The sequence below is a fragment of the Microcaecilia unicolor genome, chromosome 7, assembly GCF_901765095.1.
Source record: "Microcaecilia unicolor chromosome 7, aMicUni1.1, whole genome shotgun sequence".
Lineage (NCBI taxonomy): Eukaryota > Metazoa > Chordata > Amphibia > Gymnophiona > Siphonopidae > Microcaecilia > Microcaecilia unicolor.
The window spans coordinates 234,292,470-234,315,815 of NC_044037.1; the positions used below are offsets into that span (position 1 = coordinate 234,292,470).

The window sequence follows — 23,346 nt, forward strand, 5'->3', positions numbered from 1 at the left end:
AAATGCAATGATATCAGAGATGCTGCACATTCCGATTCCTAAAGCTGACAAATAACTAAACCAAAACTAATACTATCGCCTACCTTTTGTTAGCTGGATATTATAGAGGTAATTTTATAAAGGATTTTTCATATGTAAAATCACCCCAAGCTATGTGTATAAAATACATGCAGTGACAAGAAGGCACTAACTTTTATGTAACCCATATGTAGGCGTGTTCTGGGGCAAAGTTTAAGCAACGCATAGGCAGAGTTACAATTTCTATATATATTTTATGAAATATGTGTATGTAGACATACTTTATAGTTCAAATTTATTTAATATACCACAAAATCATAAGAGCTAAGTGATTTACAATTTTAAAATAAGGTAGCTTATTAAGAAAAGGATTGAAATAGAAAGATGGCCTAAACCATTCAATCATATATAATGTAAGCTATATTATAATCATCAATTAAGAGAGATTTAAAATTAACAATTATAGCTAAGATATATGAGGGGGAGGAAATGCAAAAAGAAGATGCAAAGGGAGAGATTCTGTATATGGCGCCTACAAAATCCGCTTGGAAAACAGTGCCGACTAAGCGTGTTCTATAAGCGGTGTCTACATTTAGGTGCGGTATATAGAATACACTTAGCTGATATCCCAGCACCTAAAACTACGCACTTACATTTATGCAAATGAAAACATGGCGTAAATTCCGGGCCATATTCTATAACTATGCACGTAAATTTTGGAATGCCCACAAAATGCCCATTTCCCTACACATAACCATGTCCCTTTTTACCTGTGCACATTAGAAGTTAGGCACACTGCGTTACAGAATACGCTTAACAACTTGTGCTCGTAAATAGTAATTATTGCCAATTAGTTCTCATTATTGCTCGTTATAGAATACGCTTGGATTTCATCACAGACCTCTAGGCGTGCTATATAGAATCCAGGGGAAAAGTGTAAAACATTATAGTAGGGTTACTGCAAAAAGGATACACAAAATTCAAATTAACCAAACAGGTAACCAAAAAGGCCTGCTCAAATAAATGAGGTTTCAAAAGTGATTTTAATTTTAACAATGAGGCTTCATGTCTGAAATCTGAAGTAAATGCATTCCAGAGGGATGGAGCCACTACTGAAAAACATGATGATCAAGCTAGATGAGATATTGGAGCCCTTTTACTAAGCTGTGGTAAACACTAACGCGTGTTTATATTTATTAAAAATTTTATATACCGTCAGACCAATAAAGGATCTAAGCAGTTAAAAACCATACTGCGGGGAGCAGATCGGCACATGCTTCCCACTCGCCAAAATGTTTTTTATTTTTTAGCACTGGGAGTGTGTTAGGGGGTACATCATAGGCCTGTTCTGCACTGATTGGTTAGCGCAGCTGCATTACCATTACCATCCACCAACCTATTAGTGCGTGATTAGCGTGGGAGCCCTTACTTCCTAGCAAATAGGTGTCGGTAAGTGATTCCACACTAATGGCCATATGCTAATGGGGAAATTAGCATGTGCCAATTAATAGAGGAAATGGAAAATGTGGACATTTTACAGCCGTGCTAAAAGTGTCCTCAGCGCGTGGGAAAGCCCCTAGTGATAGCGCAGGTCACTTCTTAGCACAAGGGTCCCTTCATATTGCAAGTGGGAAGGAATGGTGAGAAGATTTTGTTGTGAGGAATGCAGGACATGCACCGAAAAGTATGGAATTAATGTACTGTTCAGAAATAGAGGCACACCTGCGTAACATATGTGAAATATAAGAAGAATTTTATATGAAAAGAGATGAGAAGCTAATGTTCAGAGATTAATAATGGAGAAACACTGTCATATTTCTTTGCACCATAAATAAGTTCTAAAGTGGTGTTCTAAATTAGTTGTAGTTGACGTGGGGGGGCATAATCGAACGTCGCCGGCGATCTATGTTGGCGGCGGTGCTACAGCTGGTCGGAACCGTATTATCGAAAAAGATGGCCGGCCATCTCTTTTTTTCGATAATACGGTTTAGCCCGGCCAAATGCCATGGAGTTCGCCGGGTTTGAGATGGCCGGGTTTGTTTTTTCAGCGATAATGGAAAGTTATGTCGGCCATCTCAAACCCCGGCCAAATTCAAGGCATTTGGCCGTGGGAGGAGCCAGCATTTTTAGTGCACTGGCCCCCCCTGACATGCCAGGACACCAACCAGCCACCCTAGGGGTCACTGCGCTGGACTTCAGAAAAGCTCCCATGTGCATAGCTCCCTTACTTTGGGAGCTGAGCCCCCTAACTCCCCCCCAAACCCACTACCCACAAATATACTGCACCCACTAAAATTGTTCCAGGGACCTGCATACAGCCTCTAGGACTTATTGCTGCTGTATAACTTTGGCATACCAGTTCACACCTAAAGACCAATCTCTCTGAAAATGTCCTTTCTTGAAATAGGCACGTTTACTCACAGTTAACTGCGGATCAGAGGTTGTGCCCCACTGGCAAAGAGTCCCCTGGTACTAAGATTAGCAGAAGGTCAGAGCTGGCACAATGGTGTACAATGCCCTCTTTCAGCACATGCAAGGTAAGAACTACGTTCTCTAACGTGGGTAACACAGGAAAGGGAACTAAAACTGGCTTACAAAAATGGCCACTACCACATGGACTACAACAGGAAACAAAACAAGGCACACTCTGACCCAGTTAGCAGGGGGGGAAAAGCACCAGGGGAGTAGAGCCCAGTACCCTACACCCACCACAATGCATTGCTAATGTGACTCTGCAGGGCACCTAACAGAAAAGGTGTTACACTCACTCAAGAGCCACATCGCAACTAGGGAAAGGCTGTCGGAGGATACAACACATTCTGCTGTCATGGAGGTGGGTACGGCATTTGAGGCTGGCATATAGGCTGGCAAAAAAGGTTTTTAGTTTTATTTTTTTAGTTTGGAAGGGGATTGGTGACCACTGGGGGAGTATGGGGAGGTCATCCCCCATTCCCTCCAGTGGTCATCTGGTCAGTTGGGACACCTTTTTGAGGCTTGGTCGTGAAATAAAAGGACCAAGTAAAGCCGGTGAAATACTGCTTAACGCCGCTTTTTATTTCCCATTATCGGCGAAAGCCGGCCATCTGGTAGCCACGCCCATGCCCGCTCATGTCCCGCCTTCGCGTATCTACCGATACGCCCCTTGAACTTTCACCGGCGAAGGGACAGGAAAGCGGGTGATGCAGTCAAAAATGCCACTTTCGATTATACCGATTCGCCGCTTTTAAAAAAATCGCCGCCATCTCCCGATTTGTGTCAGAAGATGGCCGGTGATCACTTTCGATTATAAGCTGGATAGTTTGCGCTGTGGAAAACCATAAAGCACAGAGTTGCAATATTCCAGCCGAGAAGTGATTAAAGAGTGGGCAAGCAGACGAAGAGAGGAAATATTGAAAAAAGAATGTGCAAGGCAGATCTGGCTCATCACAAAGAAAGATGTTTTCACAACAGCAGAAATGTATTCAGTAAATTTCAGATGAGAATCTATGATTACTCCCAAGATTTCTAATGGAGTGCTTACGTGGAATTTATATGTTATTAATCACTGGGGATACAGAAAGGATTGGAGAACCAATTAAGGGAAAGAGAAAAGCAGTAGTTTGGGATGAATTCAGTTTCAATTTATTACAAGCTAACAAATCAGAGAGCTAACATTTATGCCTGATCCTGAGCAGTTTACCCCTAGTATTTTATAAAGGCACATAAGTGCTTATGGGGCTCATTTCAAAGCACTTAGACTTACAAAGTTCCATAGGTTACTATGGGGCTCATTTTCGAAAGAGAAAAACGTCCAAAAAGTGTCACGGAAAGCACCATTGGATGGATTTTTTTTCAAAATGTCCAAATCAGTATTTTTGAAATCTTTTTGCAGATATCTATCTATGCATTTTACCTGCAGTGCATCCAAGTCACAAGGGGGCATGTTGGGGGTGTTTCAAAGGCGGGATTAGGGCGTGCCATAATGGAACAAAACCAAAACGTCTAGGGTGAAAACTTCAATAATGAATAAGATACAAAAGGTGCCCTATATGGCCAGATGACCCCTTCCTTACTCCCCCAGTGGTCACTGACCTCTCCCCCCCCCCCAAAATGTGAATACAAATAGTTCTCACCAGCCTCTGAGAGCCTCAGATGTTATAGCCAGTGGAGTGGAGGAGTAGCCTACTGGTTAGTGCAGTGGACCTTGATCCTAGGGAGTTGGATTTGATTCCCACTGCAGCACATTGTGACTCTGGGCAAGTCACCTAACCCTCCATTGCCCCAGGTACAAATAAGTACCTGTATATAATTTGTAAACCATTTTGAATGTAACCACAGAAAGGTGGTATATCAAGTCCCATCCCTTTTTCCCATTAGATGAGCATACAGGTCCCTGGAGTAGTGTAGAAGTGGGTGCAGTGTACTGTAATCAGGTGGACCCAGGCCCATACCTCCCCTCACCTGTTACATTTGTGGTGGAAATTGTGAGACCTCCAAAACTCACCAGAAACCCACTATTCCCACATAGGTGCCCCCTTTACCCATAAAGGCTATTGTAGTGGTGTACATTTAGGGTATTCGGTATTGGAGGGCTCAGCAGACAAGATAAGAGAGCAATGGTAAGATGAGTACCTGGGAGTATTTATATGAAGTCCACAACAGTGCCCCCTAGGGTGCCCCATTGCTCTCCTGGGATGTCTGGGGGACCAGTCTGCTAAAAATGCTGGCCCGTCCTACATCCCAATGGTTGATTTTGTGCATTTTTAAACCTGTGCAATTCTTTTTTTAAAATGGCCTAAAAAGATAAACACACAAATCACAAACCTTGTTTGAAATGGTATTTTTTAAAAATGGTGGGAGCGTGTCAAGATGGCGGCATAGTCGGACGGTGAGAGAAACGCTCTGGCTCTCCTGGAAAGATTTTCCTAAACGTTATGCAGCACTCCAATCGGAAAGGGACAGTGAGAATGGTACCCCCGCCCGCCTCAACCTCCTCGCCGATCCAGCTGAACTTAGACTGATTCCTCACCACGACATCTCAAACAAATAGGGAAACGGATCCCATAGCGGGGATATCCAGAGAAGGAGAATCCTTGCGGGGAGAGGAAATTTCCCTTTCACCACCAGCATTGTTGTTTCCTCCGTGTCCGGTGTCGACGGCAGCTCTAGAGGTGACCCAACAGACCGCCGGAAATCCGTCAGAAGGGCCACTGTGCAAGGGACTAGCGCCGCAAAAAATACCAAGAGCCGAGGTAAGAACCTCGGAGAAAGTTCCGGAGATTAATTTAGAGAGGATATGGCTGATGCTGTGTAAAATGGACTAACATTATAAAAATCATCTGGTGAAATTGCAGCCTTTAATCTTAAATTTGAAGAACTGAATTCCACAGTAAATTCATTAAAACAAGAGTTATCAACTAAAGTTATAAATCTTCAACAGGAGGTGGATCAATTGCAACAATTTAAAGTTATGAATGTTAAGGATAACTTGGATTTGCGTTGAAAAATTGAACAAATAGAAAACTATAATAGACGTTTGAATTTGCGACTCTTGAACTTTCCTAAGCTCTCTGGGATTACTCCAATTGAAATATTTAAAAGATTTCTGAATGAAAACTTGAAATTTCCTCTTGAAGCGATGCCCCCAATAAATAAAGTGTATTATATTTCAAATATCAGGAGAAAGGATGGAGGATCGGGAGAAACAATAAAAACAAATACTGACTTGAATAACATTTCACTTTTGTTGGAACAATCTTTAGATAATACAACAGAAAGATCAACACTTATTGTTTCATTTGTATTTGAACAGGACCTTAATTCAGTAACAAGAATGTATTTTAAGAATGCTAATGCTCCTTTTGGTGGAGAAAAGGTTTGGATATTCCCAGATGTAACAAAACAAACCCAACAAAAAAGAAAAGTTTTCTTGGCTGTGATGAAAAAGAAAGTGGAGTTGGGAACCTCCTTTTTTCTAGCCTATCCATGTAAATGCATAGTAAAATTGGGTATGACGAAATATGTTTTTACTCACCAGAACAGCTAAATCTTTTCTAGATGCAAAACGACTGAAATAAACATCTTTATAAATAAGTTGAGATTATGCTGTAAGGATTACAGAAAATGTTACGCAATAAAACTTCTCTATTCATTTCGCCCCCCCGGGATATAGTGGTCTGAGAAAGCGTAATATGTTACCTGGCTTAAATTTAAATAACAATTTTGTTTTTTATAATTCAAATATGTTTATGATGTTTTGTAAACTTAAGCTTATTTAAAGGAGAAATTCTCCTATTCCTTTTATTTGTAAATTTGGGCTGTATTTCAAACAAGCTGTATTCTTGTTAATAACTTGGAAATAATAAATAAATGATATAAAAATGTAGACATTTTTCTTTTTTTGAAATGGGTATATTTCCTATTTGGATTTGGTACATTTAGTGCAAATGTCCAAAGTCTGACTTAAACGCATTGTCAAAAATGCCCCTCCGACTACAAGGGTTTTTTTTTTTACTAAAGGTTAGCTCGAGTTATTTGCAACAGTTCCCTTTTTATTCCTATGGGCCTGCTGCAGATAACTCAAGCTAATCTTTAGTAAAAGATCTCCTAAGTGCTTTGAAAATATGCCTTTTTTAAAAATAAAGGATAAAAATAGGCATCTATTGGCCTTTCAGAAACTTACTTCCTTTGGGCCTCAAAAACCCCTTCCACAAAAATAAGGGTTGGGTACTGCAACAAAGGAACTCTCATGCCCTACCAAATACAACGTTTTGGGTTTCTGCACCCCATGTGAATTACTCTACACTTCTTTGCATTGTTTTAACTGCCAAATATTAGTCCATTCTTCTATTTTTTTAGGTCACTTCTCATGTTGTCCACTCTCTCTGGGGTGTCCACTCTGTTGAAAATCCTTTGTGTCATCAGCAAAAAAATGAACTTTCCCTTTTAACCCTTTGGCAATGTCACTCACAGATATATTGAATAGAACTGGCCCCAGTATCGATCCTTGGGCATTTCACTACTCACCTTTCTTTCCTCTGATTGAATTCCATTCACTACCACCCTCTGACATCTGTAGGTCAACCAGTTCACCACTCTGGGTCCTAACTTCAGCCTGTTCAATTTGTTCACAAGCCTCTTATGAGGAACCGTGTCAAAGGCTTTGCTGAAGTCCAAATAGAGCACATCTAACGTGTGCCCTCAATCTAGTTCTCTGGTCACCCAGACAAAGAAATCAGATTTGTTTGACACAATTTTCCTTTGGACCATCTGTTGCTGCCCCTCTAGATAGAAATCTGGATTTCATATTTCATTAATGCCGCCTGGTTCTGAAAATCTTGGAAATTACTGACAAATATCACAATTACAAAAGTTGTCCCACAGGAATATTATTTCTCAAATGTCTGGGAAGAAAACTTTGGTACTGCAACAGATTGTTATAATCTGTTTCCTTCCAAAAGATAGAATTTTTAAATCTTGCTCCTTAATATGTAACCATAATGTCCAAGAATGAGATCTGATGGGGTTTTCTTTGTAAATTGCAAATTAGGATTACATTAATTCAACCAATCCACAAACCAATCAAATATGTCTTCAGTACCTTCCAAACTACAAACACATCGTCAATAATCTCTTCCAGATAACATCGTTTTCCATAAAGTGGAATACAAAAATTTGCTTTCAAGCACTGCTACATATAGGCAGGTCAAAGAGGGGGCCATTACTGACCCCATCACCTTATCTTCAACTTGAAGGTAAAACTATTGGGCAAAGCAAAAGTAATTATCACAAAGTGCAAATTTAGCAATAGTTATTAAAAACTCAATCCATTCTTGTCAGTGCTGCTTGTGATACATACTGTCGTATTACACTCAATGCCGCTTCTTGGGAGATATTTGTATATAATGAAGTAATAGCCACAGTAGCTAACAGTACTTGGGAAGATCCCTCAAAATAAACATCCAAAAACTTAATCATATTCATTGAGTCTTTAATATAAGATTTTGCAGATGAAACTAAAGGTTTTTAATATTTATCCACAAACATCGCTAAACATTCTAGTACTGAACCAATGCTAGAGAGAATTGGCCAGCCTAGAGGAGCCTCCAATGACTTGTAGATCTTTGGTAAAAAGTAAATCACTCATTTCATCAAAAATTTCTGGTATAGAGTCATTCCTTTTGGGAGATAACTCTCCGAGTACCATGTTTAATAGATTAATTGCCAGTCTTGTAACATGGTAGGATCATCCTGTAATTGTTTATAATATATCCTATCATGCAGTTGCTGAGTGGCCTCTGCTATATATGAAGTATCCAAAATAGCAATCCCACCTACCTTTATCAGCACTCTTAATAATAATTGAAAGATCACTAGATTGTAAAGTACATCGTTCACTATGTGATAAACTACTAAAATATTTTACCAGTTGCATTTCTAATTCTAATACTAAACTAACTGGTCAAACGTATAAAGGAGAGGGCCCAGAGAAAACCATCATGACTTTTTAATACATCCCACATTCAATTGTTCTGTGGTTGGTATATCTTTCAAAAACAATGCTAGTTCATATTTATGAATACATTTATATATATATTAATTTGGACGTCAATAGTTAATAAGTAGTGGGCACAAATGATAAACTGTGTTGTAGCAGAGACATTTCTGCAGCTGATACTTGAAGTTCAGATAGATGAAAAACATTGTGAGAAACACCCCCTTCAATGGTCGAGTCATTGCTATGGAGGAGGACAAGGGTTCTATTTTTCTCTTATATTTATTGTAGCATTGGCTCATGTGTTTGTCTTTACAGACTGTTACCTTTGCATGCTGAAGTTAAAGTTGACCTGAACTCCCATTGTTCCATGTCATGTGATTCCTCCTTTTCCTCATCTGATAATCCATTGGAAGGCTTAGCAAATGTTGAACCTTTTTAGGATGGATAGTGTTCACAATGAGCTCCAGTTTTGGTACAGTATAAGTCATCACAAGAACAAAATATAAGAAAACTAAAGGACTGCATTAGGGGCTTATAGCCCATTTAGTTATGTTTAAATATAAGAGGCCTGCATGAAACATTTTTATTTTGACTTATAAAACTACTTGTTCCTGAAACATGTTCAAAACAAAATAATCCGTTTGTGTATCTAAAAGGTAAACATCTACAAAACAGATGAAGATGTGATTCCATGTGCCCCAAGGAAAGGAGAGTTTAATTTTACTTTCATTTAATTTCGATATATTCTATCATCTTCATAATACCAGGCTTCCCAAGGCAGATTACAACAGTTAAGATGAACCCATCAAGAAACAGGAGATCCTCACTGAAATTTGGCCATCTGTAGAGTAAGAACAGTGTAGAAAAATGAGCGCAATATACAGTACTTATAACTGACTTTGCTACCAGCTACAATAAATTTTAAAGATGTTTTAGTGATATTACTTCTACTACTATACCAGTCTATGCAGCGCTTCACAATTGAACATGAAGAAAAGACAGTCCCTGCTCAAAAGAGCTTATAATCTGAATCAGGACAGACAGACAGGCCCAATAAGGATAAGGGTAGGACAGACAGAATGACACATAGGGAAAGGGACTATTGAAGAGAGGAAGATAAGATAAATGATATCCAATTTTTATTTTACGATATTTATATCTAGATATGGGAAGCTGTCAAATAAGTAAAATAAATATAGATTTTGTTCTCCACCTTTTAAGGCACTGCCTATCCAACTGGAACAGCTTTTGACATTTTACAGACGGACTAAGCATAAGCAGTCTCTTATTTCTAATAATATTTTGTATTTTTTTCAATAGCGTTTGCTATTGTTTTGGTTCTACTAAAACCGTGGCAAGCTCCGTCTACTGCCGGCAGCTATAACGGACTAGATAGGTATAGGTCCACTTCGAGTCCAGTTTTCTTCAACCTCTCCAACTTGAATGTTTTTGAGATGAGAAGAAGATGGATCTCTCATCTTCATCTCATCGACAGATCGTCCGCGCGTCCCTCCCGCCCTCCTCTGACGTTACTTCCTGTTTCCGGCAAGGCGGGACGCCTCAGACACACAGTCAGGGAGGGTGAGAAGTGTCGTAGGGGTAGGGCATCGGAGAAGAAAAGCTGCGGGCTTGTCAGTGGGCAATTTCAGGTATGATGGGGATGGGTTGGGTTAAGGCAGAGGTGTTGGATCGCAGACGGGGGAAAAGAAGGAAACATGCCAGACCGAGGAGAGTGGAAGCGACAGGGAGAGATGGTAGACTACGGGGAGTTGTGCTTGGCGTGCGAGAGTGTGAGGGCAGCCGAATGCGTATGTCTTGTTATCTTTGTTGGGTTTGTATTTATTGCGTACAAGGGAGGAGCAGGGAGGGAAGACGCTGGAATACATTCCGCGCTCCTTGCTATGAGTGCTAGTAGAATCCATTTCTGGAAGAGACTAGAGCAGTGCTGCAGCCTGATTGATTTCTCTCCATCGTTTGAGAGAGAGTGTTATCCTTATGTGAAAAAAGAAAAGAAGGAATAGCTATAAATGTACCGTTTGGGCAAGAAAAAAAATGCTAAGGAACACTATTAGTTATTGACTTTTAAGAGATACTTCTTTATTTCTAAAGATATACCTACAAATGAGAAACGACGAGACCCGGCTTTAGAAGAAGTCCAAACAAATATTATACCAGTCTTTTGCAGAAAATACTGTATGTACTCTGGGATTAAATGTAGTAAGAATAAACAGGTTTCAGCCAATAAAAGCGGATCCATGGTGGAAATGGCTTGACTTGAAGATGTTAAATAACAACAAAAAGAGTCCAGCTTCTTTCTCTCTATTTTTAATCTTTTTTTTTTTGTTTTAAAGTATATATCTTTAAAAATTTGTGGTTATTACATTTAGTTGTGTAAAACATATGTATGATGAGAGAAGCCCAGGATTGTGGTGTTGTTTGGACGTTTGGACATATGCTTTTCTGCACTGTAAATTCTTCTTGTACTTAATGCGACCTTGTTTCTCCTGCTATTGATAATGAAACAATATTAGTAGTGCAGTATTTTATTTAGATGATATATTTATTTACTTTGACTTGTTTTACTACAAAAGTATTCGAAATCCAGAAAACAAACTCAGGATGGCAACAAAATAATTAAATGAAACAATCTAATTAATCTAATTATTTAGACATGTAATAGCTAGTTTATAAAAGAAATCTAAAAATGAAAATAAAAATAAACCTCACGACTACAGATAAAGTGAGGGGGTGTGCAGCAGAAAACCAAACCAAAACAATGTGTTTTAGGTTGTTGTCATTTACAGAATTTTGCATGTTTTAGCTGTAGGTCCTTTTCCTATAGATGATCACTCTAAATATTTAAAATATATGTGCTGTTACTGCAAATGGTTACTAAAATGATTAATTCCATATTTTCTGTTTCTCATCCTGTTGGTAGATAGGTGTGTTAGCTAAAAGTTGATTCAATTCATATTTCCCCACATGCTAATTCAGACCAAAAATAAATCTGTATACTTACAAGTTTCCATACAAATGTAGAGGAGTGTGGTAGCCGTGTTAGTCCACTCTTAAGGTTATCAATAGAAATCAAACAAAATAAAACATGGAAAAGAAAATAAGATGATACCTTTTTTATTGGACATAACTTAATACATTTCTTGATTAGCTTTCGAAGGTTGCCCTTCTTCCTCAGATCAGAAATAAGCAAATGTGCTAGCTGACAGTGTATATAAGTGAAAACATTCAGGCATTACTATGACAGTCTGACAGGGTGGGAGGAGGGGGGTGGGTAGGAAGTATGCATGGGGACATCAAAGCATATCATTGATATTCTAACACCTATCCACACCCACCCTGTTAGAATATCAATGATATGCTTTGATGTCCCCATGCATACTTCCTACCCACCCCCCTCCTCCCACCCTGTCAGACTGTCATAGTAATGCCTGAATGTTTTCACTTATATACACTGTCAGCTAGCACATTTGCTTATTTCTGATCTGAGGAAGAAGGGCAACCTTCGAAAGCTAATCAAGAAATGTATTAAGTTATGTCCAATAAAAAAAGTATCATCTTATTTTCTTTTCCATGTTTTATTTTGTTTGATTTCTATTGATAACATACAAATGTAGAAATAGTTGAATTCTCAGTTAATTAGAGCAGCTGATCTTTTAAGTACCATCACTTTTGCTATAATTGCTTACTGTTGTTCAGGAAAGTTCTTTCACAATGAAAATGCAAAAAACAAATTTCACCATAGAGTAGCAGAGTGCTTCATGTGAGCAGATGGATGTTTTTCAGCTTCTTAAATATTTTAGTACTAAGTTCAGTTAAACAAAATTCTTATTCTAATTTTACAATACAGATTAAGGTCTTTGTATGATATGAGATAGAAAAGAAAACTTGAGATTATTCACTACAGTATTTTTGATGACGGTCTAAATGTATCAATCTGTGAATAATAAAATCATTTAGGGCCCCTTTGCTAACGTGGTTTGGTAAAAGACACCCTAACTGGCTTATTTTTGAAAGAGAAGTGCGCCCATCTTCCGACACAAATCGGGAGATGGGCGTCCTTCTCCCAAGGTCGCCCAAATCTGCATAATCGAAAGCCGATTTTTGGGTGTCCTCAACTGCTTCCCATCGCGGGGACGACCAAAGTTCCCGGGGGCGTCGACAGCGTACCGAAGGTGGGACGGGGGCGTGGTCAACAGATGGGCATTCTCGGCCAATAATGGAAAAAAGAAGGACGTTCCTGACGAGCATTTGGTCGACTTTACTTGGTCCCTTTTTGTTTTCACGACCACGTCTCGAAAAGGTGCCCGAACTGACCAAATGACCTCCCATTACTCCCCCAGTGGTCACCAACCCCCTCCCACCCCCCAAAAAAATTAAATAACATTTTTTCCAGCCTCTATGCCAGCCTCAGATGCCATACCCAGCTCCATGACAGCAGTATGCAGGTCCCTGGAGCAGTTTTTAGTGGGTGCAATGCACTTCAGCCAGGTGGATCCAGCCCCCCCCCCCCCACCTGTTACACTTGTGGTGGTAAATATGAGCCCTCCAAAACCCACCAGAAACCCACTGTACCCACATGTAGGTGCCCCCCTTCATCCCTAAGGACTATGGTAGTGGTATACAGTTGTGGGGAGTGGGTTTTGGGGGGCTCAGCACCGAAGGTAAGGGAGCTATGCACCTGGGAGCAATTTGTGAAGTCCACTGTAGTGCCCCCTAGGGTGCCCGGTTGGCGCCCTGGCATGTCAGGGGGACCAGTGCACTACGAATGCTGGCTCCTCCCATGACCAAATGCCCTGGTTTTGGTCATTTTTGAGATGGGCGTCCTCGGTTTCCATTATCTGCAAAAACAGAGGTCGCCCATCTCTAAGGTCGACGATCTCAACATTTAGGTCGACCATCTCTAAGGTTGACCCAAATGTTGAGATTTGTGCGTCCCTGACTGTATTATTGATACGAAAGATGGATGCCCATCCTGTTTCGATAATATGGGTTGCCCCGCCCCTTCGTGGCACCGTTCTCAGAGATGGTCGCCCTTAGGGATGGTCATCCCCGTTTGATTATGCCCCTCTAAGTCATACAAGAAGATCCCACTGGACTGGATTGCAAACCAGTTACTAAGAAAGTTTAGTACACATTTTTATATGCAGCAGTGGAAAAAGAAAGATTTCATTTACCACCTTGGCACTAGTTTGTTTTTTTTTATTACATTTGTACCCTGTGCTTTCCCACTCATAGCAGGCTCAATGCGGCTTACATATTATATACAGGTACTTATTTGTACCTGGGGCAATGGAGGGTTAAGTGACTTGCCCAGAGTCACAAGGAGCTGCCTGTGCCTGAAGTGGGAATCGAACCCAGTTCCCCAGGACCAAAGTCCACCACTCTAACCACTAGGCCACTCCTCCACTCCAGACTTTGGGGTCCCTTTACTAAACTGCATTTAAAAGTGGCCTTAGCGTTCCCTTATGTGGGTCTTTTTTCGTGCGCTAAGGTCATTCTACTGCAGCTGGAAAATGGCCAAGTTTTCATTTTCTGAATTAATGGCCATTCGTTAATGTTTCTAACAAAAGCCTATGCTAATCTTGTTCTAGCACTTCTGTGGTACTTTATACTGTAAAAGAAAAACTAGGAGGAAAAGACCCCAGAAGCCCCTAGTGCTCAGTGCCAAAGCACAGACAATTTAGCACTAAATGGGCAACCTGCTTAATCATAGGTCAGAGAAACAAACCCGTGTTATTTATATATTTTTTTAAAATTTTCAATTTTGTATTTAAAATCTCAAAATGTTCGAAAAATATTTCAGAGCTCCCAACGGGGACCTCTTTGCCCTCCGGCTTTATCAAGGCAATTGCACTGTCCACCATGCCCACATGCCATTTGTCATTCATAAACTGACATTTCTTCTGCATATTGCCATTAGCATGTGAGCCCTTACTGCCACCTAGGCAGTAAAGACTTGTGTGCTAATCCTGGAGTGATCAGCATGTGGTAACATGGCTGTCATGTCTGCTGTCTATCCTCAGACATGCCCCCTTAAAGGAAAAAAATTTAGCGCCTGATTTGCATGCACACATTTGGCTTTTACCACAGGACACCTTGGCATGTCCTGTACTAAGTCTTTTTAAGCTGTGGTAAGCGCATGCTAGCGCTTACTGCAGCTTTGTAAAAGGAGCCCTTTCTTTGCTGATCCAGTCTTTGGTGTGTGTGTGTGTGTGGGGGGGGGGGGGGGGTAAACAGAGAAATGAAAGGTATGAATATAGTGAGTTGTAAAAGTCTTCTCACCCTTGTACATTTTCATATTTTGCTGTCTAAAAATACAGTTCTAAATGCATTAATGTAGGAGTTTCCCTTATCTACATCACATAATCTATACCCTCAGCGTGAAAGAGCAGGTATAGAAATAATTAAAAAGTAAAGAAAAGTAAGAAAAATCTTGATTGCCTAACAGCTACAGCAATGTTAAAAAACATGAGTATTTAAAAAAAAAATAAAAATGGGTATTTTATTTAAACAGTAAAGTGTATTAGATTTTGCCATTTGTAGTAGAACAGTGAAATGAAAATATAAAACTAATTAGGATTAGATAATCAGACTTTATGCAGCATTGTGAGGGTCTACAGGTTTAATTTGTAACCGTATTATTTAAGTTTGTTGTGAGTTGCTTTGATTGTCTTTGAAAAGCAGCATAGAAATAATATTAAATAAAAAATGTAAGGACCCTTTTACTAAACACTAACGTGTGCTTACCGCAGGTTAAAAAGCACTACCACAGAGCGCGCTTAGGCATCCTGTAGTAGTTCTTGCATGTGGGCATGCTACTCGCGCACTAAAAAATTGTTTTTTTATTTTTTAGCACTGGATCGGAATTTAGAGGCCCTGTTTACAAAGATGTACTAGAATTTTTAGTGTGCACTAACTGTGTAGATGCCCGTAGGAATATTATGGGCATTTGCACATCGTGTACTAATTTTTAGTACATTCTAAAAATGCTAGCGTGCCTTACAAACAGGGCCCTAGGTGTGTTCTGCACCAATTGGTTAGCGCAGCTACGTTGCTGCATGCTAATTGATTATTTTGCCAATAATGAGCATGCGCTAATTTTCCCATTAGCACGTGAGCCCTTACTGCCTAGAAAATAGGTGTAGTTAAGGGTTCACTCGCTAATGCTGAAAAAAAGGTGTGAGCAAAATCTAAATAAATAATGGAGAAATTAGCATGTGGCCATTGGCAAAATAGAAAAATTGGCCATTTCTTGGCAGCACAAAAAAGTGGCCTTAGCGCATGGTAAAGACCTGTGCCGGAGATAGCATAGGCCACCTTTTAGGGCTGCTAAAATGAAGGGGCCCTTTTACAAAGCAGCAGTATGCCCAATGCAGGCTTACTGCCCGTTAAGAGGAAAGTACCGCCAGGCTTCTTCAGCAGCCCGGCAATAGTTCCCGTCCCCAGCATGCACCATTTCCTGCGCTACAAAAATATTTTTATTTTTAAAACACCATTTTGTACCTGGCAGTAATTGAGCATTGCTGCTCACTGCCAGGTTAGCGTGGGACCCTTACTGTCATCTTAATGAATGGCAGTAAGTGCTCCCAGCAGAAATGGGTGTTTCGGCAAGTTCTTCACTTGCTGCTATTCCATCTCTTTAAAAAGAAACCCTTCCTTTTACCTGCTGAGATAAAAGGGGGCCTCGGTGCGTGTCAAAAACACATGCCGATGCCAGTACAGGCCCCCTTTTGCCGCAGCTTCTTAAAAGGACCCCTAAGTTCTCACTCTGTCATAGTAAACCCATATTAACTCCATTTCTATAAAATACCTTAACAGTGCTCATAATAAGTTAAATAGCTGAGCTGATTCAAATAGTTCTGGATGAAGAATCAAGCTGTTTCGGTTGTTCAGTTTTATGCAAAAACGTTTAGGCACCTTTATGTCAAAGGTGATATTAGTGATGTGTGTTTATTTTCTTTCCTTTAGCCTGGCTGCATCATCCTGACCTACCAGCAGATGGTGATAAGGAAGCTGGCTTGTCTCAGTGACATTACCGATATAAGGGGCTGGTGTTCTGTGGAAACTCCATTATGCCTCTGCCAAAGCAGTGGAAGATCCCATAAACCACACCCATGCTCCATCAACCATTGCAGCTATAATTTTAATTTTTAACCAGAAACGTTTGAACTCATTAACTATTTGGCTCTTTTTTTAAAACCCTGCTAGAGAGACAGAGATCCCCATGAATCCCAGCAACTGAAGTCATGGGGGGGGGTGGGGGGGGGGGGGGGGGGGGGGGGGGGGGGGGTTCAGGGTGATGCAGCCAGACTAATGGAAAGGAAATTAACAGGTATGAGTAAATTTCAGTTTCTTTAGCTCCAGGCTGCATCATGATGACTAGAGGGATGTGTCCAAGCAGGGTGGGGCCTAGCCAGCATATCAAGTCTTTCATACTTCACAAAAGAATGGCGCGAAGATCAAGTTGTCATCCTTAAGATATCTTCTAGGCAGACCATTCTGGCCTCTGCCCAAGAAATTGCCAGTTTCTGCCACCTGGAAGGAACTAGTTTGTTCCTGCCAATGTAGGTGGCCTTAATGGCTGCCTTGATCCAGCACACAATGGACTCCTTCGATGCTGCCTGGTCCTTATGAGGACCATGGAACATAATAAATATATGATCAGAGAGCTCAACAGCATTCATCTCCTTTAAGTATCAGTGCAGGACTCTGTGGCTGTCTACTTTATGGAGCCTCCTCGCTCTTGAATCTGAACCCTGCTCCTCAGAGTAGGGCAACCATATCTCTTGATTAATATGTAAGGAAGATTTCACATTGGCTAGAAAAAAAGGGGACAGTGCAGGCAGACATCAAGTCTTCTGGGAAGGAGACTCCGACAGGACAATGCCTGTAGCATCGACACCTAGATGAAGCAATTGCCACAAAAAAGACTGCCTTCAGAGTGAGACCCTTAAATGAAATTGACCTCACAAACTCAAAGGGAGCTCCCAAGAGGATATTCAGCACTAGATTCAAATCCCAAGCGGGAAGAGAAGGTCATAAAGGAGGTCACAACTGAACAATCCCCTTTAAAAACTGAGCAATGTGCCCATGAGCAGCAAGAGAAAGTACCAGAAGCTTTCCACAGTAACAGGAGAGGGCTGCCAGCTGGAATTTAAAGGATTTCAGTGTGAGCCTGTGATCAAATCCCTACTGCAAAAACCAAGCACATCTAGAATCAGAGTCTTCCATGGAGAGAGGGAACACCATTTGCATTAGTCCTCATAAACCTTCCATACACAAGCTAAGGAAGTACACACTTGTGGGCTTAGAGCAAGGTGGCAAGTGAAGACCTATTCTTCGCTAACCATTGCCTCTCAAGTGCCAACCTGTAAGCCAGAAGGGATGTGGATCCTCCATTTTCACAGAACTCTGCCAGAGCAGGCCTTGACCCTTAAGAAGTGGAAGCGGAGACGGAGCCGCTACCAACAGGTGAACTAGATCCATGTACCATGGTCTTGTGGGACAATTTGGAGTCACCAAAAGTATCGGAAAGGGATGACATGCTAACTTATGAAGGACCTAGCCAATTAGAGGCCCCTGCAGGAAGACGTAAAAGACCTCCTCTATAGGCACTGTTGAACCTGGGCATCTGTGTCCATTGAGGCCACTTCTTCCTTTCATTAAAGGCACGAATAAACATGTGAGCTGGTTGATGTAGTGTATCTAGATTTTCAGAAAGCTTTTCATAAAGTTCCTCATGAGAGACTTGTGAGAAAATTAAAGTCATGGGATAGGAGGCAATGTTCTGGTATGGATTAGGAATTGGTTATTGGACAGAAAACAGAGAGTAGGGTTAAATGGTCATTTCTCTCAATGGAGGAGAGTGAATAGTGGAGAGCCGCAGGGATTTGTACTGGGACCGGTACTATTTAACATATTGATAAATAATATGGAAATCAGAACAACAATTTGCAGATGATAGAAAACTATTCGAGGTTGTTAAAATACAAACGAAGGGAAGGCTGGAGAAGACGAGCCTGGTCCTTCCACTGACGCTGGCGCTGCAACTTCAGGTAAAAAAAAAAAGATGTAAACGCGTCGCTGGCGTCAGGAACAGAAAGCAGGGCTGGGGAGCTAAGGGTGGGCAGGTGAGGCTGGGGTACTGGAACTCGACAGGGGTTTAAAAGGGTGGCAGGTGGAGGCTGAGGCAAGTTACTGGATAGGGGGCAAAGGAGAATCGCTGGACATGGAGGGGAGAGGAGAATCGCTGGACATGGAGGGGAGAGGAGAATCGCTGGACATGGAGGGGAGAGGAGAAATTGCTGGACATAGATGGGAGGGGAGGGCAGAGGAGAATCGCTGGACATGGAGGGGAGAGGAGAAATTGCTGGACATAGATGGGAGGGGAGGGCAGAGGAGAATCACTGGACATGGTTGGGAGGGGAGGATAGGGGCAAAGGAGAGTTGCTGGCCACAGAGGGGAGGGGAGGGCAGAGGAGAATCTGGACATGGATGGGAAGGGAGGGCAGGGGAGAGAGCAGAGTTGCTGGACATGGATGGATGGAGGGAAGGGCAGGAGAAATGCTGGACATGGATGGAGGAGAGGGAAGACAGGAAGGAGATGCACATGGATGGAGGGGAGGAAGGAGAAATGCTGGACATGGATGGAGTGGAGGGCAGGGAAGAGAGGAGAAATGGAGGGAAGGAAAGACAGAGGAAGGAGATGCACACAGTTGGAGGGGAAGGGAGAGAGGAGAAATACTGGACATGGATGGAGGGGAGGGAAGAAGGAGGAAGTAGATGCACATGGATGGAGTGGAGGGGATAGGAGAAATGCTGGACATAGATGCAGGGGAGAGAGTTGAAATGCTGGACATGGATGAAGGGGAGGGAAGAGAGAGGAAATGAGATGAACATGGATGGAGGGGAGGAGAGAGGAGAAATGCTGGACATGGATGGAGGGCGAGAGGAAAAATGCTGGATGTGGATGGAAAGAGGAAGGAGATGCATACTGACAAGATGAGGGAAAGGGAAAAGAGGAGAAAAACTGCACATGGATGAATAAAATAGGCAAAAGCTGGCTCCATTCTATACCTCCTCCAGTCAAGTCTGCAGAGGACCCAGCTTTTACCTATGGATGTAGGGCAAGAAATGAAGAAGAAAGGAGGAAAGTAAAGAAATAAATGGAAAGGAAGCCCTGGAAACGGAGCTAAGGGAACAGATAGAGAGCAGCAGAATTAGAGACTGGGACCAACATGATCAGAAAATCAAAGTCACCAAAAGGTAGAAAAAAATCGTTTTATTTTCATTTTAGTGTTTGGAAGATGTCCAATTTGAGAATTTATTTCTGTTGTCTTATTTTGCACTAGGTATAGTAGAGCTGTAACAGCTTATAGAAATTATTTATAATGAAAAAAAAAAATCACAAGTTATTTTTTCTTCTATACTGGTATAGTATTTTCAATGATACTGCTTATATGCGCCACGGCTGGTATAAAGGGTGTGGCTACTGTGGGTGTGGCTACCATAGGGGTGGAGCCATAGATGGTGACCCTGCCTATAATGAGTACTGGTACCTTTTTTCCTACAAAAAAAGCACTAGATTTAGTGGAATTAGAAAAGGTTCAAAGAGGGGCAACTAAAATAATAAAGGGGATGGAACTCCTCTCGTATGAGGAAAGGCTAAAGAGGTAGGGCTCTTCAGCTTGGAAAAGAAACGGATCAGGGGAGATATGATTGAGGTCTACAAAATCCTGAGTGGTGTAAGAACAAGTAGAAGTAAATCAATTTTTTCTCGTTCCAAAAGTACAAAGACTAGGGGACACTCGAGGATGTTACATGAAAATATTTTAAAACAAATAGGAGGAAATATTTTTTTCACTCAACGAATAGTTAAGCTCCGGAACTCTTTGCCGGAGGAGGTGGTAACAGCGGTTAGCGTATCTCGGTTTGAAAAAGATTTGGACAAATTCCTGGAGGAAAAGTCCATAGTCTGCTATTGAGACAATCATGGAAAGCAGCTGCTTGCCCTGGGATTTGTAGTATGGAGTGTTGCCACAACTTGGGTTTCTGCCAGGTACTTGTGACCTGGCTTGGCCACTGTTTGGAAAACAGGATACTAGGCTAGATGGACCAGTGGTCTGACCCAGTATGGCTACTCTGATGTTCTAATGTTCCTCCAGCTGAAAAAGCAGTCTACATTGGAATTCCTTCTTGAGGCCATGAGATCAGACTGCTAGGGATGGGGGGTGGGGGGGGGGGGGCTTGAGTCTCAATGAGATGCTCAAGAAGAAAGGTAGAACAGCAGCTAAAGCTTGGGGTTTTCCTTCATGGTGTTTGGGGTACAGTCTGCCATGTGGCAAGAACCACATTACGCTGTTTCAGCAGCTTCTGAAGTCCCCAGATGTGGCCCGCTTAGAGTCAGGGGTGACCTTTCTGGCTGATGTTTGTCTAATGTCTGGTGCACATCACTGTGTAGTACGTGGCCTCTGCGGTGGTGGGCCATACGTGGTTTGGGCTATGTCGTTGGGGTTTGGATGCAGCATCCAAGAAGCTTCTTAATTAGCTTCCATTCAAGGGCTGGTTGCTTTTTAGAAAAAATTTCAAGAAGCTTCTCCAAAACCAAATCAATAAGGTGGGAAAATTCTTCCTACTGAAAAAGGCATATGACTAGGGAGCGGTTTTCCTCCTGTGGAGGGAGCTCTGCCTCTGAATCCGAGTCAGAGGACAACTACAGTCTAAGAGGGCGGTCTAAGAGGTCCCCCAATGATGCGTGGTCACCACAGATACTTGACCTCCGGAGAGGACCTATGTGATTGGGGATCAGTTTCCAGTGCCTGGTTTGACCAGGAGGACCACTTGCCGGAGCCATTCTAGACTCAGGGCCCCTACCTGCTTGCTAAGAATTACTTCTTAATTTTTTAGTTTAGGGGATGTGTCTGGGGATGGAAAGTTGGTGTTTCTGCGCAAATCAGCTCACCTACATTAGCACATGCTAACTGATTAGCGCAGGATTACAGTGTGAGCCCTTACCACCTACAAAATGGGTGGTGCTAGATGCTCATGTAGTAATTTTTTTTTTTAAGTTGAAGTAAATTTTATTAAGTTTTTAAGGAAAACAAACATCCAAATACAATACAAAATAACAATGTTTTGTAACTTGCATTCCATAAGAGAAACTATATGATAACAGACAGTTCTTATAAATGTATTGATAACGTAGAACAATAAGACATGTAACTGGATAAAAATTGAATAATGGTATAGAGGGGCATAATCCAAAGGGACGCCCAAGTTTTCCTGGGGACGTCCTCGCAGGACGGCTCCAGCAAGGGGCGGGGAAACCCGTATTATCAAACCAAGATGGGCGTTCATCTTTAATTTCAATAATACAGTCGGGGACGCCCAAATCAGCAAATTTAGGTCGACCTTAGAGATGGTCGTCCCCAGGACTTGGTCATTTCTGATTTTCAGCAATAATGGAAAGCGAGGACGCCCATCTCAGAAATGACCAAATGCAAGCCATTTGGTCATGGGAGGAGCCAGCATTCGTAGTGTACTGGCCCCACTAACTGAACGGAAAAAACCCTTCCCTTACCGATCCCTTAGCAATTGGGAAAGGAACAGGCATGCATGAAGGAAATCACATGCAAATGAGCTGCTCGCTGTTAGCTCATTTGCACACGATTTCCTTCCTAAGGAAGGGAAGCCAGTGCAGAGCAGCCAAGTGTTATGCGTAGCTGCTCTGTGCATGCCAAAGACGGCTTCATACATGCAGACAAGCTGCATGTATAATAGCCGTCTACAACCTTAGAAAAACACAAGTCAAGGTGAAAATGTCCAAGTGCTCGTCAGGAACGTCTTTTTTTTTTTTTTTTTTTTAAGTGTAGGGTGAAGGACGTCCTTCGCTATGCTTCCGTCCCTGCCACAGCAGTTGAAGATGTCCAAAATGTGGATGTTTCTGTGAGAAAGACGTCCATGCCTTTGCTATGCCTCTGACACCCTGTTTATTTATTTGGATTTTGGATCACAAGTAGCAGCAGTGGGATTTAAACTGGCCACCTCTGGATTGCAAGACCAGTGCTCTAGCCACTAGGCCACTCCTCCACTCCACTCCCTTGAAATTTGGCTGTCCCTGGGGGGGCTGTTGAGTTTGTCCAAAATGTTTGAAAGAAGGACGTCCACGCCTTTGTATATGCCTCCACTGACACACATATACCTCCCCCCCCAGGGACCTGCATACTGCCCCCCCCCCCCCCCCACAGGGACGGCCAAATTTCAAGGCAGTGGAGTGGAGGAGTGGCCTAGTAGTTAGAGCACTGGTCTTACAATCCAGAGGTGGCCGGCTCAAATCCCACTGCTGCTACTTGTGATCCAAAATCCAAACAAATAAACGGGGTGTCAGAGGCATAGCAAAGGCATGGACATCCTTCTCACAGAAACATCCACATTTTGGACGTCCTCAACTGCCGTCGCAGGGAAGGACGTCCTCAACTGCCGTCACAGGGACGGAGGCATAGCGAAGAAAGTCCTTCACCCATACTCTTAAAAAAAAAAAAAAATACATTTTTTAAAGTTGTTTTTTGAGGGGTGGGAGTCAGGGGAGGTCATCTGGTTATTTAGGGCATATTTTTGTGGCTTGGTTGTAAAAAAAAAAAAAAAAAAAGGACCTAGTAAAGTCGGCCAAGTGTTTGTCAGGGACGCCCTTCTTTTTTCCATTATCGCTTGAGGACGCCCATCTGTTAGGCATGCCCCAGTCCCGCCTTTGCTATGCCTCTGACATGCCCCCGGGAACTTTGGTCGTCCCCGCAACGGGAAGCAGTTGGGAATGCCCAAAATTGGCTTTCGATTAT

The 23,346-nt window shown here is 41.9% G+C and overlaps 1 protein-coding gene across 1 annotated transcript in view; it reads left to right on the plus strand.

The window, feature by feature from the left end:
• Positions 1-10,060: 10,060 nt before the first annotated feature.
• LOC115473687 (sodium channel protein type 2 subunit alpha-like) overlaps positions 10,061-23,346 on the plus strand; it is a 381,519-nt gene continuing 368,233 nt past the window's right edge. Inside the window, exon 1 of the mRNA XM_030208710.1 lies at positions 10,061-10,143. The gene's annotated coding sequence lies outside the window, so the exon portion shown is untranslated. The remainder of the gene's footprint in view (positions 10,144-23,346) is intronic.